Source organism: Macaca nemestrina, chromosome 9 (assembly GCF_043159975.1).
Source record: "Macaca nemestrina isolate mMacNem1 chromosome 9, mMacNem.hap1, whole genome shotgun sequence".
In the NCBI taxonomy this organism is placed as follows: domain Eukaryota; kingdom Metazoa; phylum Chordata; class Mammalia; order Primates; family Cercopithecidae; genus Macaca; species Macaca nemestrina.
In genome coordinates this window covers 136,568,672-136,587,785 of record NC_092133.1, presented here as the reverse complement: position 1 = coordinate 136,587,785, position 19,114 = coordinate 136,568,672, and the positions used below count along the sequence as shown (strand labels likewise).

The window sequence follows — 19,114 nt, the reverse complement described above, 5'->3', positions numbered from 1 at the left end:
TTCGAAACCAGCCTGGCCAACCTGGTGAAACCCCGTCTCTACTAAAAATACAAAAAATTAACTGGGCGTGGTGGTGGACACCTGTAATCCCAGCTATTCAGGAGACTGAGGCAGGAGAATCGCTTGAACCTGGGAGGCAGAGGTTGTAGTGAGCTGAGGTCGTTCTATTGCACTCCAGCCTGGGCAACAAGAGAAACTCCAACTCAACAACAACAACAAAAAAACCCCGTCAGCCAGGGTTACAAAGTTTCCCCTGAAAAAGAAAAACAAACTATTTCATTCTAAACCTTAAGATGTCCCATTATACAATCCATGTAATTGTACACAGAACAAATCTCTTCTTCCCAGTCTATCAAGCACCTGAATTACTAAGAACATAATTGCCCTCTTTGAACTTAACAAGATTAATCTAGAGCTAAACATTTCCAATGGCCATCTCTCGGTAGTTCATCTTTCATTGTGACATTTCGACGGCCGTACCCTACTTTGCAAACTAACAGATTCTTCCATTGACGGCGACTCAGTATTTTTCTATCTGCAAATTCACCTGCTAAGAATGTAAAGTGATTTTTAAAGGAGAACTTGGCTAATAAATCTATCACATCCTCCATCGTCATCCAAGAGTGACTAACCCACTTGGGTTTATCTTGATTGACTTACAACTCTGCCAGCAGTCGCTCAGCTACACAGAGCAATAAATGATCTCCCTGCAAGCTGCTATGATTAATCACCCCCCTTCAGTTAAAGTCAATATCCGACTCACATCATGTTGACAAAAAGAAAAATCTGGTAATAAGAAATAGCTTTCCTTTATCTAGGCTGAAGATATATAAATTACAATCAGATTATGTAGATAAAATACACGAGCTAGATTTATCTGCTGTAACTACACTTGTCACAGCTCTATTTAATGCCTCTAAAAAAGGGGGTTCATTGAAGTGCCGGAGTTAGTGGGCAGTCGAAGAAAGGCCCGTGCCGCAATTCCTGAAAAGGTCATTTGTACCTCATTCAAATTCTTTCTTTTCTCTCTACAAGCCGCAAACTAAAAATCTTTTCATTTCCCTGGCCCACAATGTTTTTACTAAGCACTTACAAAAAGTACAGAAAACCAAGCACTGCATGTTCTCACTCATAGGTGGGAACTGAACAATGAGATCACTTGGACACTGGGTGGGGAACATCACACACTGGGGCCTGTCTTGGGGTGGGGGAGGAGGGAGGGATAGCATTAGGAGAAATACCTAATGTTAATGACGAGCTAATGGCTGCAGCACACCAACATGGCACATGTATACATATGTAACAAACCTGCACACTGTGCACATGTACCCTAGAACTTTTTTTAAAATTGTGCAACCCTAAGGCATAAGCCATAGGCTTGTAAGAGTAGTAACGGCATCAACAGGGCTCTGGAAGTCCGAGGGAGCCGAGGCCGCCACCCAACGCAGCCGAACTACCAACTGGCAAACAGCACGCGCGTGTGATGGGTCCAGCAGACCATCATCCACATCCTCACAAGACAGAAATAAAGCACAAGCGAGCAGCACAGATTAGCGGGAACAGGAATGCTGAAGCCAGAAGTAAAATACAGAATAAACTAGAGGAAAAGAGAACGGTGAGAATCCAGAAATTCTGCCTTAGATCCCACATACTGGACAACCGTCCAGAGATAGCCTCATGTTTAACCCACTCACAGGGGCTTTAACTGTACATACTCACAGAAATCCCCATCAATAATTAGCAAATCAGTAGACTGCAACTGCTTGGAGACCTCTGTCCTCAGCTTAACGGTCTGTTTCGTTTCTAGCTATTAGCGATCTTCCTAAGGGGAGTTAGCGAATCACAATGGTGTTTACTGAACCCCCCAGAATAGAAAGTTATGCTGGAGTTATTTTTTCCCTTTGGTTAATTTTAATGCGCTGAAATTGAGTTTTAATTACTTACCAGGTAAACAGACGATATAACCTAATTCCAGAACGAGAGGGACAGCATTGCAAAGTAAAAACTAGACAGATTTTCTGGGATTGGGGACGCTTCCAGGTTTGGCTCTTCCAAAGGATTGCAATGAGAGGATGGGGGTGCTCCACCCACCCCGGGAGAAATAAACTAAATACCTCACTGAGTTCTATGCCCAAATATGACCTGCAGCCAGTATTCCCAGCAGTGTTATCCTTCCATGCAAGATGCTGAGCCCAGAGCCTGTACATCTTATAAGTTATGAAGAAAATAGATTTTAAAATACAGAGAGGATAATACAATCATTCCCAATTGTATTATACTCAATATAATACAATAGTTATACGTAATAATATATAACATTATTTATATCATAAATATAATACAATTGTTCTCAATTGTATTGTTCTACAACACAATTGCACTATGTATGGTAAAAACCTAGAGGGGAAAATATAATATTCAACGTTGACTAAAAAATTATGTGACAAATCCATACAGCACAGAAGCAGCGGAGGGAAATAAGATGGCACGATCACAGCTCGCTGCAGCCTTGACCTTCTGGGCTCAAGGAATCCGCCCACCTCAGCCTCCTAAGTAGCTGGGACTACAGGTATATGCCACCAATCTTGGATAGCTTTTGTGTTTTCTCTACAGACAGGGTTTCACCACGTTGCCTACGCTGGTCTCCAACTCCTGAGTTCAAGTGATCTGGCCTTCCAAAGTGCTGAGATTACAGGCATGAGCTACCGCACCCAAACAAACAAATGATTGGGGTTTTGGGGGTGTTTTTTTTTTGCTGTTTTGTTTTTGTTTAGAGATGGGGTCTCACTTTGTTGCCCAGGCTGGTCTTGAACTCCTGGGCTCAAGTGATCCCCTCGCCTCAGCTCCCAAAGTGCTGGGATTACACGTGTGAGCCACCACGTCCAGCCAGGTTTTAAGACGGTTGAGTGAAACCAACATGTCTCAGAACTGCGTGTTTGGCAAGACACCACTTTTCTCATCTAAATTTCTAATGTCAAATACCTTCATAAGAATATCTTTATAGAAATAGGAAAATATCGAGATACATGCACAGCTTTTCTGCAGTTATTTCCGAGAAGTGAGTTTGAAGGGGGGAGAGGAAGGAGGACTTTCACATTTTACTTCATACATTTATCTACATGCTATTTTCATTTCCAAGTTACTTTTGTCATTTTGTAAAAAGTAATGGAAAAACAGCACTAACCCCTATTGAAATTATCACTGATTCAAACATTCCCTAGTTAGAACATTGAGTAAGAGTCTAAATTAAAATCATTGCACATTAGGATTTACTCTTATATACAAACTAGCATTTTCCTTCAACAGAAAAAAGAGGGACAACCCCTTAAGTGGGAGGCAGATGACACAGCGCTAATCCAAATAGGACACCAAACAGTTTTAGTTGTTTCCACTTGCTGCCTCACAAAATGACTAAATCTGCTAACTTATTTACAAGTTCCAGAAACATCCACAAAGCATTCACAGCGACAAGCATGGCACATCCAAATGTTGAACTGCTAGGCAGCTATGCAAACGAAACAAGAGATCCCTGGAAGAATGAACAAGCACTACCTGTAACATTTCTCAACTATTACATGATCTCTGGGGTTTGTATCTCAAGCCCAGCACTTTGGGAGGCTGAGGCAGGTGGATCATCTGAGGTCCAGAGTTCGAGATGAGGCTGGCCAACATGGTGAAACCCTGTCTCTACTAAAAATACAAAAATTAGCTGGGCGTGGTAGCAGGCGCCTGTAATCCCAGCTACTCGGGAGGCTGAGGCAGGAGAACCTCTTGAACTTAGGAGGCAGAGGTTGCAGTGAGCCGAGATCGTGCCACTGCACTTCAGGCTGGGCAACAGAGAGAAAGAGAGAAAGAGAGAGAGAGAGAGAGAAAGAAGAGAGAGAAAGAAAAAAAGAGAAAGAAAGAAGAGAGGAAGAAAAGAAGACAAAGAAAGAAACCCAATCCAGCAGCACGAGAGTAAAATGTCACGATCCCCTGTGAGGGTCCATCATGTGTGCCAATGTGCCTGGCCATGATGCTCAGATATTTGGTCAAACATTATTCTGGGTGTTTCTTGGGGTGTTTCTGGATGACATTAGCATTTGAATGAGTAGATTGAGTACAGCAGATGCTATGGGTGGGCCACATCCCATCCATCGCAGGCCTGTAGAGAACAAGAGACTGACCCACCCTCAAGTGAGGGAGAATCCCTCCTGCCTCACTGCCATTGGGATGGGACGACGGCTTTTTCCCACCTTCCAACTCTATCTGAAATACTGGCTCTTCCCGGGTCTCCAGCCTGGCAGCCTTCAGACAGGAACTATTCCACCAGTTGTGGTTCTCAGGCCTCAGGGTGGGACTGGAAATTACACCATCTTCCACCGTCAGCATTCCTGCGTCTCCAGCCTGCCGACTGCAGCCTCCATCATCACAGGAGCCAATTCCTTGGATCAAATCTCTCAATATCACCATCCTACTGGTTTCGTGACTGGAGAACCCTGACTAGTCCATATGCCAAAGAATTTCAATCTGCTACTAACCCAGACTATTCAAGTCCCAGATACACCAGTTATGAGCTGTATGACCTTCAGCGAGTTACCTTTCCTCTCTGATCATCAGTTTCCACAGGGACAAGAACAGTCCCCACCTCACAGGCTTGCTGGAAGCCTTAATGTAAAACCTGTACAACAGCACCTGAGACACAGTCAGCCCTCTACGAATATTTGCTGTTATTAAGAAGATGTTCCGGCATAGAATTACACAGATAAGGCTAATCTGTACAACACAGGGAAAACCGGAAGTATCAGGAACACTAGAATTTCAGAGTTCCTGGAACAACTGGAGGCTGAGCTTGGTCTACTTCATCACAGAGGGAAGAAATACAAAGACCATGCTGAGAACAGATGGTGAACCCTGAAGAGCCAAAATGCATGACCTCCCTCAACAGGACTCATGTTTATGCAATGTTCTAATTAGTGAATGGGTTGTGTTGGATTTTTATCAGAATGGCAAGAAAAACAGCAATGTTTACAGCTGGGCTAGGGCAGTTAGAAGGGCTCAAAGCAGTGCAGAACAGAAACAAGGCTGAGCGCAGAGCCGAGCAGAAAAGATGCTATGGCCAAGGGATCCAGCCAGCTGGACTGGGAAAGGCAGTGAGCACACTCCAAAGCCATATGAGCAGGCAGGTGAGGTGCCGGATGGAGGCTGGTCGGCCCAGCACACCCAGGAAAGGGAAGCGCCAATGCATCAGTGATGGGCCCCACCAGGCTGGATAGCAGCACAGGGAACACTCAGACAAGAGCAAGGTTGGAATGAACGATGCAGGGGACATCAAGCCAGCCACAGGGCTCCCAAGGAAGCCCGCAACCTGGAGGACATCGTTCTCCCATGCAACTGAGTTTAAAACCTGGATCCACCCTGCACAGGACAAGTCACTCAAGCCCTCTGTTCGGTTCTCTTTCATTCCACACAAAATATGAAGAGAAGTCTCAAAGTCACTAGCGTGGTGGCTGTAAATGAAAAGGTTCTCATTTCTGGCCTGCCAAGATGGTCTAACACGCGTGCTCACTTCAAGGATTTCTCCAGGATCAACTCCCCTGAAAAAGATTCCCTATTTGACACTCCCATGAACCTCTTGATATTACATGGCCATAGTATGTAGGCTGGTGGTGAACATGATAACGTACCTCCACACACACATGCAAACCACACATACATATGTGCATGCCTATAAAGTCCTTAAACTCAGGGACTATACCTATTTGTTTCTCTATTGATAAATGTGATATCTAATGTGTAGCAGAGCTCACACATTAGATGTGTACTAAATGAGCATGTACTTCCTTCTAAAATTCTGGTCCTGTCACCCTCGTCAGCTGCAGTCTTTGCAGGGCTTTGCCAGTGGAAAGCACTGCTCCTTCAGGAGAGGGCTTTGTCCTCGTGCCCCCTCCCCCGGGGTCATGTCCTGAGTGCGTGAGCCTACTCAGAGGACTGGCCCACGTTCAATCCATGGACGGGACCCACGTGGGCAGCTGTGGGAAGCCACATGGTTTTATTCCTCTCATCATTCGAAAATAGAGGCAGCTTAATGACAAAAAAAAACCTACAGAATTTAAGATCCTTATTTTTAATGAAAGCATCTGCTCTCAATTCCAAGCAAAGACATATCATGGCCAGCGCAGTCAGTGGCTCACACCTGTAATCCCAGCACTTTGGGAGGCCAAAGCAGGCGGATCACCTGAGGTCAGGAGTTCGAGACCAGCTCGACCAACATGGAGAAATCCCATCTCTACTAAAAATACAAAATTAGCCAGGCGTGGTTGTGCATGCCTGTAACCCCAGCTACTCAGGAGACTGAGGCAGGAGAACCACTTGAACCCAGGAGGCGGAGGTTCCCAGTGAGCCAAGATCATGCCACTGCACTCCAGCTTAGGCAACAAGAACAAAACCCCGTCTCAAAAAAAAAAAAAAAAAAAAGTACATATCAGCAATATCATTGCTTCATGACCTGGTCCACAGAAGAGAAGGTAAAAGATCTGTGTCAGACCCCTGTGCAAACCTGCATAAGGAAAACACAAATTTATGTATCAAAATGACATGAAATATTAGGTTTCAAATTCTATTAAACTACCAAGGAAATGCACAAAAACCCCTGGTGAGAGTCATTTGGAAGACAAAAGTGTATCTCTGGATGAAAAAAGATATTTGATTTCGTTATAAATTCCAAAAAATCAGCAAGCCAAAGAACACCACAATTCAGTATTATCCTAACCACAACTGGGGACAGTCTAAGACAGTGGCTGCATACCACAAGGATATGCACCATCTTAAGGAAAAAATGGGTTTTCTGAGAATTCTAAGGAATATTGAGTGGAGAAGAATAAACTGTAACACAAAAGTGTCCACTGGAGCTGGTACTTGCAGGTCTGACCATGAAATTCTGGCTAATGCTGGGAAGGAGAGAGCGTGGCAAATTCATGGGGACACAGGAGGCATTCTGCCAGAACGTTCTTGCCTGTTTTCACTGATATTCTCCGCCCCAAAGACCAGGGTTTCACAACCATTTTTTCTCTCATCATCATGCCCCTAAGAAGCCCTTTTAGATATGTGTTCTAAACACCTCCTCATGAAATTGTAAGACCATAGGCATCCTTCATATTTCTTTTATTATGTATTAAACTGACATCCGTGCTTGGCATATTTTTAAAGCATGATTTTTTTTTCACCTCTTTGGAGGTGATATTGTCCCCACTTAGAAATGCATGACCCGAATTCCAGGTCAGCCAATGCCCAAGTACTTGGACTTGTAGCAGGCACCTGGGCTCAGTCAAGAATCTTATGACTTGAACAAATGAAATAACATTTACCTTTCATTAGCAGGAATTTAACACAGTGACTCTGTTAAATATGCCTTAAGCCATAATATGACTCATCAGTCATACTGATAGAAGAATATCCATTCAATCCTTCAGTAAACACACAGCCTAAATGCTGAGGGAACTGGAGCGAGAAAATAATACAGGTTCGTGTCTCCGCATCTTCCATTCTGGGCTAGGACACAGGAATGGTCAAGTGGCAAATATGTTATCAGACAATCAAATATGCTAAAAAGGGAAATAAATCTGCCAGTGTATTAAAGTAATGAGCAATTCATCTTGCCAAGTTGAGGTTTTTCACCTCTTTGGAGGTGATATTGTCCCCACTTAGAAATGCATGACCCGAATTCCAGGTCAGCCAATGCCCAAGTACTTGGACTTGTAGCAGGCACCTGGGCTCAGTCAAGAATCTTATGACTTAAACGAATGAAATCACATTTACCTTCATTAGCAGGAATTTAACATAGTGACTCTGTTAAATATGCCTTGAGCCATAACGAGGGCTGATTATATTTGTACACAATTCCTCAAATCCTCATGACAAAATGACATGTTAGCAGAGACTTAAAGGAAGTGAGAGTAAGCCATGCAATTATCTGAGGGAAGGGTGTTCCAGGCAGAGAGTGCTGCCTGTACAAAGGCCCTGGGCCATAAACGAACTTGGCACGTCTGACGAAAGGGAAGGAAGCCAAGCCCACTGGAGCAGGGTCACATGACGGATTGCAGAAGACAAAGTCAGAGACGCGTAGGCAGAGTTTCCATGGGTGAATTCATTAACCAGGTGCACGGAAAGGCATCTTTCAACTATGTCCCTCAGAACTTCTAGGCAAAGCAGTCAACGTGCAAGCAAAAAACAGAAGTCTGCTGGCACGGATGTCACTAAACCAAAATCATCAAGCTCGCAGTACTCCTAGCGTAAAAATACAAAGCAAGGAACTGTGCACGTTGCCTTTCTGCAAATCCTGGCAGCAATTAATTCCCCGGCATCTGCAAAAGCATTACTTTTGCTCATTCAGGAGAGATCAATCCAAAGTTTAAAACTGAATACTGTCACGGTGCTGCAACCACAAGGTCCCTGAGAAGGCCAACCAGCCTATCTCAAACTGGATGGGACACAAGTCTGTTCTTAATTTGACCTAGATCTCGGGGAAAACAAACGTCCCTCATGTACGAAGGTACACGTATTTTCGGATGTCTTGAGAAAGTCCCAGAGTCACAGGTATCAGTGATGATATATCATGAAGTTTCATTTTGTTTATTGCTGGGGTTTTTTAAATCTTTTTGTAGTATATAAGCTACAGGAATTAAACTAGGTATTACCAAAGAGAGAGACAGAGACAGACACAGAGAGAGGAGACAGAGACAGAGAGAGAGACAGAGAAAGACAGAGAGAGAGAGAGACAGAGACAGACAGAGACAGAGAAAGACAGAGAGAGAGAGACAGAGACAGAGACAGACAGAGAGAGACAGAGAGAGAGAGAGAGACAGAGAGAGAGAAAGTCAAAGCTTGACAACCCCAACTTGGCAAGACGAATTGCTCATTACTTTAATATGCTGTCATACATGCCAAGTGATTTAAATTCACTCAAGTTGTTTCCCTTTCCTATCAAACGAGATGCCTGAGTGTGCAGCTGCTGACTCTTAAAAATTAATTAATGATTCACTTTTATCTAGTTCTTCCTCAAAGGACTTCCAATCGTGTGGTAAGTGTTCTCTAACATCTTGCCCCGCAGAATAAATGAAATAAGCCAGAGGGCCAGAGGGTTACAGCCACTTGTTCTCCAATTGAGACAAGAGAACCAGGGCAGAGATGCTGATTCTCTATGATTGAAAGAAATGAGCTTATCCTTTGAAATCTTCTTTCCTTCGATTTTTTTTCTGGAGAATCACTGGAGTATTTTCTTATGAAAGGAACCATTTCACTATAGGAAGTAAGATCAACAACTGCAGAGAACAGTAGAGTCACACCTGCTGAGAGCCAATATATGGAATTCCTTTTCATTCTCACCACCATTCTGGGAGGTTAAGTAATAGGAAGTACCTTCATTTTTCAGATGAAGAAAGTAAAGCTTAAAGAGTCTAATCTCAGTGTTTTGGGGGCTGACATGGAGATGCAAGACCTGGGGTCTTTCCGACCCTCCACGACCCACATCCTCCACTATTCAAGGCCAATTCCAAATGCCATTTTTCACTGGGAGATTAAAATTACTGACTCTGTAACTCTAAACTGCCTGTTATGAGAGAGCAATTCCCATCTGAGCGCATAACGGGCCTGCCAACGGCCCAGTTCTTCCACTGCTCGGAACAGTAAAGATAATTAAATAAATCGCCTAAAAAAAAATTTCTGTTAAAATTTCAGTGGCTGCTTCTCTCCATGTTGAGTTCCCTCAGGATCCAGCATGTGTTATTTTTAATTAATAATATGACACGGTTTATTACAGAGTTCCTTCTATATAAAACAAATTAACAATCTTTCTGCAAGGGAAGAGGAGGCCCTCAGTTAAAAAAGAAAAGGTGGATCTCTCCTTTGAAAAAGAGAGGGTATCCCTAAGTTTCACTGAGGCATTCGTGAGCCTCCTAACAGTGATTCAGGGTAAAATAACATCAGGGATAAAATATCCCATCTTAAGGCACGCAACAGAGGTACTCACTATATCATTAAGAAAACTGACACACTGATACGGTCTCTTCTTCCTTTGAATTCTTTAACACGAGAGTTTGTATATTTCTTAATAAAATCAAAATCTCCCATTAATACCTCCAATATTTTGTAACTCTCCCTTGTCCATTTCCAAGCATATAGCTTTAAACTATGAACTACTTGAGAGTAGGGGTTTATTACTTACCTGGTATGCTTTTCAGCACTCAGCACTGAGTCTATCCATTAAAATATAATTTCTTACATTTGCAATGCATGTGTTAGAAAATGCAAACTGAAATCATAATAATTTCAGTTCCCCAATTAATAAGTTTTATGCAACTCCAATCAAAATTCCACTGGAGTTTTTTTTAGGGAACTTGACAAACTTGACCTCTAAATGTATGCAGAATGTCAAAGAATGACAAATAGGACCAGCACCTCCCAAACTTTTTCACATCATAGTACATGATATTGTTTGGCTCTGTGTCCCCACCCAAATCTCACCTTGAATTGTAAATAATCCCCATGTGTCCCATGGGAGGGACCCAGTAGGGGTGAACTGAATCATGAGGGTGGGTTTTTCCCACACTGTTCTATTGATGGTGAATGAGTCTCACTAAATCTGATGGTTTTATACATGGGAGTTCCCCTGCACAAGCTCTCTTGCCTGCCACCATGTAAGACATACCTTTGCTCCTCCTTCACCTTCTGCCATGATTGTGAGGCCTCCCCCGCCATGTGAAACTGTGAGTTCATTAAACCTCTTATTTATTAATTACCCAGTCTTGGATATTTCTTCACAGCAGTATGAAAATGGACTGATACAGTACACAAGGAAAATGGTCCTGTTTGTACTCACACCTGTACTGAAAAAGGAAGCTCCCAACTGAAAGTGACTGGCCCGGAACAATGACTGCCCTACACACAGGCATTGATTCCAGATAGATTAAAGATCTTTACTTTTTAGAAATTCTAGAAGGAATACACAAGAAAATTTTTATGAACTTGGAATGAAGAAAACTTATAGAAGACACACACACACACACACACACACGAAGCACAGCACAAAAGAAAGGTCTAATAAACAGACTATGTTGAAATGGGAGAGGGGACAGCAGGGAGGTGAACGGGCAAAGGAAACCCTCATGTCTAGGAAAAGACACAAAATCATACTAGCAATCATGGAAAATGGATGAAAACCACAGAAAGACAGCATTTCACATCTAGCCCAAGGCCAAAAACGAAGCACTGACCAGGGCATGGGAAAACTTGGATTACTGCATGCTGCTGGCTAGATGATAACCACTGTGGAAAATGACTATCTCATTATCATCAGAGAAATGCTATCATATGTAAACCAGAACATTCACCCAAGAGTATTCTTCATAGCTCTGTTTGTTAACAGTGAAAATTTGCAAAAAACAACCTAAATGACATGAAGAAAACAGAGAAATTGTGGAATAAGCAGAGAAACCAAATTGAAAAATTATTTATATTGATACCATTTATGGAAAGTCTGAAAACAGGTAAAAACAATACTAACTATGATTTATGGTGAAATATACATGCAATATAAAACATAAATGGAGCTGGGTGTGGTGGTTCATGCCTATAATCCCAGCACTTTGGGAGGCCAAGGCGGGTTGATCACCTGAGTTTGGGATTTTGCAGCCTGAACAGTATGGTGAAACCCCGTCTCTACTAAAAATACAAAAAATTAGCCAGGTATGGTGGCAGGTACCTGTAGTCCCAGCTAATGGGGAGGCTGAAACAGGATAATTGCTTGAACCCAGGAGGCGGAGGTTGCAGTGAGCCAAGATCAGGCCACTGAACTCCAGCCTGGGCAACAGAGCAAGACTCCATCTCAACAACAGCAAAAAAAAAACATAAATGAGGAAAATAAACACCAAATTCAGGACGGCAGTTGCCACAGAAGACAAAAGGTGTTGGAAAGGAGCCCCGATATTACATAGGGTTTCAACTACAGGGGTTTTTTCAATCTGAAGTATGTTGAAATGTTAGAATTCGATAAAGCCCCACAGGTGCTGTGCAGATTTTTTTTATTTTAACCTCTGTACTTTTTCTTTAGGTTTGATATGTCCAAAAAATAAAGTGTGTTTCAACATTTTTAAGAAAAGACAGTATATATTGATAAAAAGTTCCCTGGAACAATGTATAGTACAGAGAAAATCAGAAGTACAAAGAACTTTATATAAAAAGGTTTCTTTTTAACAATATATACATTTTATATTATGTAATATTAGGGAAATGATAAGATGATAGAGTTATAGAGACAGAGATCGAGACAGAGACAGAGGCAGAGAGAGAGATATATCCCAAAGGCCCTCAAGTTACAACCATCATAGTACATACATAAAATGGAATTATATATGGCTATTTAAAATGTTATATTTCATCCGTATTTATTGCCACAAACATCAACAAAAACTGTTATAAAGCAGTTTAGTGAATATGGTAGGACTCTATGAATGTAAAAGTACATGCCTGTGTAAATATATTGCCTATGCACACACAAAGTTGTCTAGGTAGTCCTAAAATGATAATAGCATCTAGTTCTACAGTACTGAGATTTCTGAACATTTTATCCTTTGTCCTTTCCTGAATCAAATGAATGTTTTGTTGTAAGTGTGAATAATTACTATAATCACATACACACACACATTTTTTCTAGTATGTTTGTGGGAAACCCTTCTCTCCACCGCATATTCAACTTATGAGAAAATAAAGGTTTGCTAAACACTGCGGTTCAGCAACAATGCAATGTTGAAAAATAATGGAACAAAGAGAGTAAGAGGTGAGAGTACAAAGGGTACAGCCAGAAGTAAAAATAGAGAAGACATGGAGGAGACCACGCGGAGGAGCTCCAAAAACCAAGGCGTAGAGCCCAAACTGCAGCCCAGGGTCTTGTGACCTCCACCCCAATCTGAGTTTCCTGAGTTACTCCTCATAGTCAGAGTTTATTCAAAGGCAGATATGGCGGTACTCACTTTCACTATAGTCCCAAGGGCATGGTCGTTCTTAACAGTTAAAAAAAACTGATAATGTATTAGTTTGCTTGGGCTACTCCATCAGAACGGCATAGACTGGGTGTCTTAAACAGAAATGTATCTCACAGTTCTGGAGGCTGGGGAGCCCAAGATCAAGGCGGCAACAGGGCCAGTTTCACTCCGAGACCTCTCCTTCTAGTTTGTAGGTGGCCGCCATCTTGCTATGTGTTCACGTGACCTCTTTGTGTGCTCAGGGAAAAGGGAGGTGGAGGGAGAGTGCATGAGCTCTCAGATGCCTTTTCTTTTAAGGACAGTAATCCTAAAGGATTAAGGACCCAGCCTTACGTCCTCATTGAGCCTTAATTACTTCCTTAGAGGCCCCCTTTTGTGTTTTTTTTTTTTTTGAGGTGGAGTCTCACTCTGTTGCCCAGGCTGGAGTGCCATGGGGCAATCTCGGCTCACTACAACCTCTACCCACCGGGTTCATGCCATTCTCCTGCCTCAGCCTCCCGAGTAGCTGGGATTACAGGTGCCTGCGACCACGCCGGGCTAATTTTTGTATTTTTAGTAGAGATGGGGTTTCACTATGTTGGCCAGGCTGCTCTCAAACTCCTGAGCTTAGGTGATCCGCCCACCTTAGCCTCCCAAAGTGCTGGGATTACAGGCCTGAGCCACCGGGCCCAACCCAAGGCCCCACTTTCAAACACAGCCACACTGGGGGTTAGGGCATCAACATAGGAATTTGGGACGTTCACAAACATTCAGGCCATAACCAATATTAAAGGTAGAGAATAAATAAAATAATAAAGCTGTACTCAGAGAAGTTTAAAATACTTCTATTATCACAAGGTATCTGCTGTGCTGCTGCTTAGTCATCACCTCTGTGTAAGGAAGACCCACGGTTGTCTTCTCAGTCCAGTCAGAGCCAATGACTTCTCTTGCTCTAAATACATATTCAGAGGTAACAAAACCTACCCTCACATATAACTGTTTTAAAGTCACAAAATGCCCAAACTTGAGAGATTAAAAAATAAATGGAAAGTAATTCATAAAAAAATGAAGCACACTTCAGTAGGTGCAGGCTCAGGCACAACTCTACCAGAAGACACAACGTGGCAGTCAAATCTTTTATCTACTTAACAATAAATAAGTAGGGATTTGACAGAAGATAGTATCAGGGTGGGGATGGAAGTGACTGCTATCGGGTAAGGGTCTACTCTTTGGGATGATGAAAATGTTCTAACTTAGCTTTTGGTGGTGATTGCAAAATTCTGAATATACTAAAACCATTGTACACTTTAAGTGGGTGAATTGCACAGTATGTAAATTATATCTCAATAAATATGTTAAGAAAAAACTAAATAAAAGAGAACAGTATTAAACTGAATATTGTTGGCACTCTTTTCTATGAGGTCTTTTGAATGCAGGACGAGAATAATCGTATGTAAAATTGTCTAGTATGCAACCAGAAAAAATAAATGTATGCTGATATGTACGTGTTGCCTGTATTGAAATATCAACAGGGATATTGTAGTCCCTGATTTTCTAACAGTAAACAACTCTTGTTAAGCATCCGAACAAAAGAGCCATCTTCGTCGGATTTACCAGGCAGCTGTATTCTTGAAAAATTCAGACGATTTTAAAACTATACAAACCATATATAAACAACTTAGAGTTGGAATTAGGTTCCAAGCTCCATTCACTGCACACATAATTTCATCTTTGTGTCTGGCAGAACATTTCAAGATCACCAGGAACAATTCTTCATTGTATGGGGCTCTTCCAGGCGCTGAGGGACATTTGGCATCCTTAGCCCCTGCCTAGGAAATGCCAGTGGCACCTGCCCATCAATAACTCCCCTGCACATTCCCCAAAGCTCCTAAGCTGCAAAAGCAGACCCTGGAGATCACTGGGCCATCTCGTTTAATAGCCTCGGCTCTGTATTCATTTCTGAAATCAGCTTAGGCAGCTACTGCTGCAAAGACCCACAACACGTCTGGCATCCCATGTAAAGATTATCAGTAATACAAATACTAATAATAGTCATTTACATTGTCTCAAAATAAATCCTCCAAATCACACAGACTATCGAGTTTACCCTTTAATTTTCTAAGTGGTGCACGGTAATTTAATTGTGTGACTCTGATTAGCCTCCATTTTGAGCTGTGCAGTTAAATCTCTAAAAAGTGCACTGGAAAATGAAAATCTCAAATCTCTGGCTCTTTCTAATCATTTCAAGTCAAGCCTTTGTTTCCTGGTCCCAAAGCAACCGCTCTTTTGCTTCCAAAGGTGCCCTTAAAACCAAACTAGATTCCCTTTCGGTGTTCCCCTTGGGGAAAGGGGTTGCACAGTAATTTCTCCATGCAATTCTTTGGGTAATATATTTTAGGAAAGTCACTGTAAATAAAAGACAAGCATGGGGATGTCGCTGTGCCCTGTGGACTAACATGAAAAGCAGCATCCCCTCCCTGCCGTCCTTCATACAAGGGACTTTTTTCCCCCAGTGCTTCCCTTCATGTCACTCTAATTGGGGCCACAGACCACTAGGGGGAAACCAGGTCTTCCTTGAAAAAAAAAAAATGTCCTCCCCATTCCTCTCTCGTATCCACAACAACAACAAAATACTAAGATTGTTTAATTTTTTTATTTCTATTATACAATAAAGTTGACCTTTCTTGGGTATATAGTTTTATGAATTTTATACATGTATAGACTTCCATTCCCACCACCACCATCAGGATAGTTTCATCACCCCGCAAAAAAAAAAAAACACCCTCCTTCTGTTTATCTTCATAGTCACACCCTGCCTCCACCTCAACCCCCTGGCAACCACGGATCTAAAGTTTTGCCCTGTAATCCTAGCACTTTGGGAGGCCGGGGCGGGCCTATCACTTGAGGTCAGGAGTTCAAGACCAGCCTGGCCAACATGGCGAAACCCCATCTCTACTAAAAAAACAAAAACTAGCTGGGTGTGGTGGCATGTGCCTGTAATCCCAGCTACTCAGGAGGCTGAGGTAGGAGAAACACTTGAAGCAAGGAGGTAGAGGTTGCAGTGAGCTGAGACCACAACACTGCACTCCAGTCTGGGAGACAGAGCGAGACTCTAACTCAAAAAAAAAAAAATCATATAAATGGAATCTAACAGCATGCAACCTTTGAGACTAGTATTTTGCCCCCAGTATGATGCCTTTGAGATTCTTCTCCATGGTTGTATCAATAGTTCTTTCAACTTTTTTGCTGAGCCAGTTTCATTACCTGAATGAATTTGTCATTTGTCCACTGACTGCTTAAAGACATCTATCTGGGCTGTTTCCACTTTCTGGCAACTATGAATAGGGCTGCTATAAACATGTTACCCAGGTTTTATGTGAACGTAAGTTTTCATCTCTCAAAGGTAAATACCCAGGGGTACAATTGCTGGGTCGTATGGTAGGTGTATGTTTAAAGTTGTAAGAACTGCCAAATTGTTTTTTCAATTGGCTTTCCTATTTTGCATGGGATCACACCACTAGCAATATACAAGAGTTCCAGTGCCTCCACATCCTTTGCCAACACTTGATATTGTCAGTAGTTTTTTATGTTACTAATTAAAATAGGGGTATAGTAATATTCACTGTAGTTCTAATCTGCAATTCTCTAATGGTAAATAATATCGACATCTTTGCATCTGCTTATTTGCCATCTATCTATCTGCTTTGGTGAAGTGTCTTTTTAAGCCTTTTGCCCATTTGTAATTGGATTATTTTTTCCTTCTGTTGAGTTTTAAAAGTTCATTTTATTCTAGATACAAAAAGACCTTTGTCAGGTATGTGATTTGAAAATATTTTCTCTCAGTCTGTATTTGTCCTTTGACATTTCATTATTTTAAGTGTCTTTCACACAGGAAATTTTTCATTTGGATGAAGTCCACTTTATCAATTTGTTGTCTGTTCTCATATCTATGAACTCTTGTCTAATCCCAACTCACAAAGCTGTTCTCCCATGTCCTCTTCTAAATGTTTTATAGCTTTATGTTTTACATCTAGATCTACGATCTGTTGAGTTAATTTTTACATAATGTGTTACATCCACTTTTAATTTTTTGCACATGGCTGTCCCACTGTAGGATTCTACATAAAACAATTTCCTCTTTGATAAAGTAAGTGCTGAAATAATAATAGTCCCAGACGGAACTCACTTTCTGAGGTCAACCTTTCTTTCATGCTTAAAATGCAAGTCTCTCTGTGTACAAATACATTTGTACCAAAAAAAAAAAAAGTGTAAGAACAAGGTGACTAAGAAAAGCTTAAACTTGCAGCCTGTCAAGTCTGGGACCCATTTCTACTACACAGGAGCAGAAGGCTGCCTTCCCCGGTGATTTAAATCCAGGCATTACTTGTGAGATCCAAGCAGCCCATGAGGCTTGGAAAACTTGAGAGCTTGCCTTACTTCTCCCCCAAATTCCCTGCCTGCTCCTGAAGTCACATGAGGCTACCAGATATGGAGCCTTCACTGCTATTCTATGAGCATGTGGCTCGTGTTATTTTGTAAGCAACAGATATACTGGGGTTAATAAAATCCAAAAGAACTACCTCAAATAACAGTACAATCTCAGTAGCATTTCACAGACTAAGAAGTGTCATGGCTGAGACTAAAATGACAGTGGACAGATGGAAAAGACCAACAGTGAGTGATGGTGATGATGCTGACGATGATGTCAATGATGCCTGGCGTGTGTTTCTACCCAGGGCTGGAAGCACAAGGAAGAGCCTCTGTTCTGGCTCTAGCGGCCCCTTCCTGCATGGAGGTTCTCACCAGCCGAGCTTAGGTACTGGCTCCCAGTCCTCAGCAGCCATCAGCTCAGCACAGCACGGGTGCTGAAGACATCCCCACAACCACAGAAGCGGTGAGGGAACTGAGGAAATGTGCGTGGTGAGTTCTGCAAAGAGCACGAACTGGAGGGAGCGCGGAGGCCCCGCTGCTGCTGCAGGCACCTCTGCTGGGTGGCAAACTGCCCCAGCGCCCAGGGGCCAAAACACCATTTGCTGATGCTCACAGATTCCTCAGTCAGAAATCCAGATGGAACACAGCAAGACAGGCTCGTCTCTTCCACAAAAGAGGGGGCCTTGGCTGGGACTGCTGACCAGAGCACCTATACATGGCCTCTCCATGCCGCATGGCGGCCTCACAGCACGGAACCACACTTGTTCCCCCATGACTCCGGTGCCCGGGACAAGGGTTCCAGCAAACAAGGTGGCAGCTGTGTCACCTTCTCTCACTCAGCCTTGGAAGTCACCCGCGGTCACTCTGGCTGTTCCCTACTGGATCCAGCAGTCCCAAAGCCACCCAGATTCAAGGCTAGAGAACACGGGTCTCACTCCTCAATGCGAGAAATATCAAAGAATGCTAGAGTCAGATTTTAATACCACTGTTACAGGTCTCAGAGGCCCCTGAAGAAACCTTTTGCACGATTTCTAGGAACTGATGGAGATGGCCTAAGACAACCTGTGGCCCCTGGGAACCCTTCTCGGCTGCTAAAAATCTCTTCTCAGGCTGCCCAAAGATTGGGTTGTGAAGATTTTTCAGCGAGGGGGGATCTCTATTATCCCCCTTACAACTGCGTAGCAGCCTATTTCTCAAGATTCTGTTTCCGAACAACCTGAAAGGTAAATCAATACCTTCAGCTAACTTTATAACATTTCTCATTATTTTTAAAAATAACTAGTCCAGCTAGTTCCAAGGCTGCTATTTTGAGACTCCCATTAAAATCACCTCCTAAGGTCCACCCACGCTTCAGCACAACCCCATAATTAATCTGAATCACATCACCTGACTTCTTAGGATCAAACATTAATTAACCACTTTCAACCCAGGTGGAGGAAGCATGTGAATTGAGTAAACCATCCCTGGTGGCCTTAGGACATACACCACCTACCCTGTCATCCGTTCAGCAATGCAACCTTAGCACAGGATGGCCCAGGAGCAAGTACTTGCATCACTCGGGAAGGACAAGCTTTAAACTAATAGTCACCATAATTATACAAGCAAGAAAAACTCCGCCAAGCCACCTTAGCTAAAGCAGTTCCAGCTCCCCGTCTCTGTCTCTCTCTTTCTCCCTCTCTCTCTGCTCC

General features: G+C 42.6%; 1 protein-coding gene across 7 annotated transcripts in view; it reads right to left on the bottom strand.

Moving 5' to 3' along the window:
- The window catches only part of LOC105494351 (Scm like with four mbt domains 2), a 253,153-nt gene that overhangs the window by 154,520 nt on the left and 79,519 nt on the right, over nt 1-19,114 (bottom strand). Inside the window, exon 1 of one of the 7 annotated variants that reach the window (XM_071070498.1) lies at nt 13,005-13,024. The exons of the other annotated variants lie outside the window; for them this stretch is intronic. The gene's annotated coding sequence lies outside the window, so the exon portion shown is untranslated. Of the gene's footprint in view, nt 1-13,004; nt 13,025-19,114 lie in introns of those variants that run through there. 7 annotated transcript variants of the gene reach the window in all.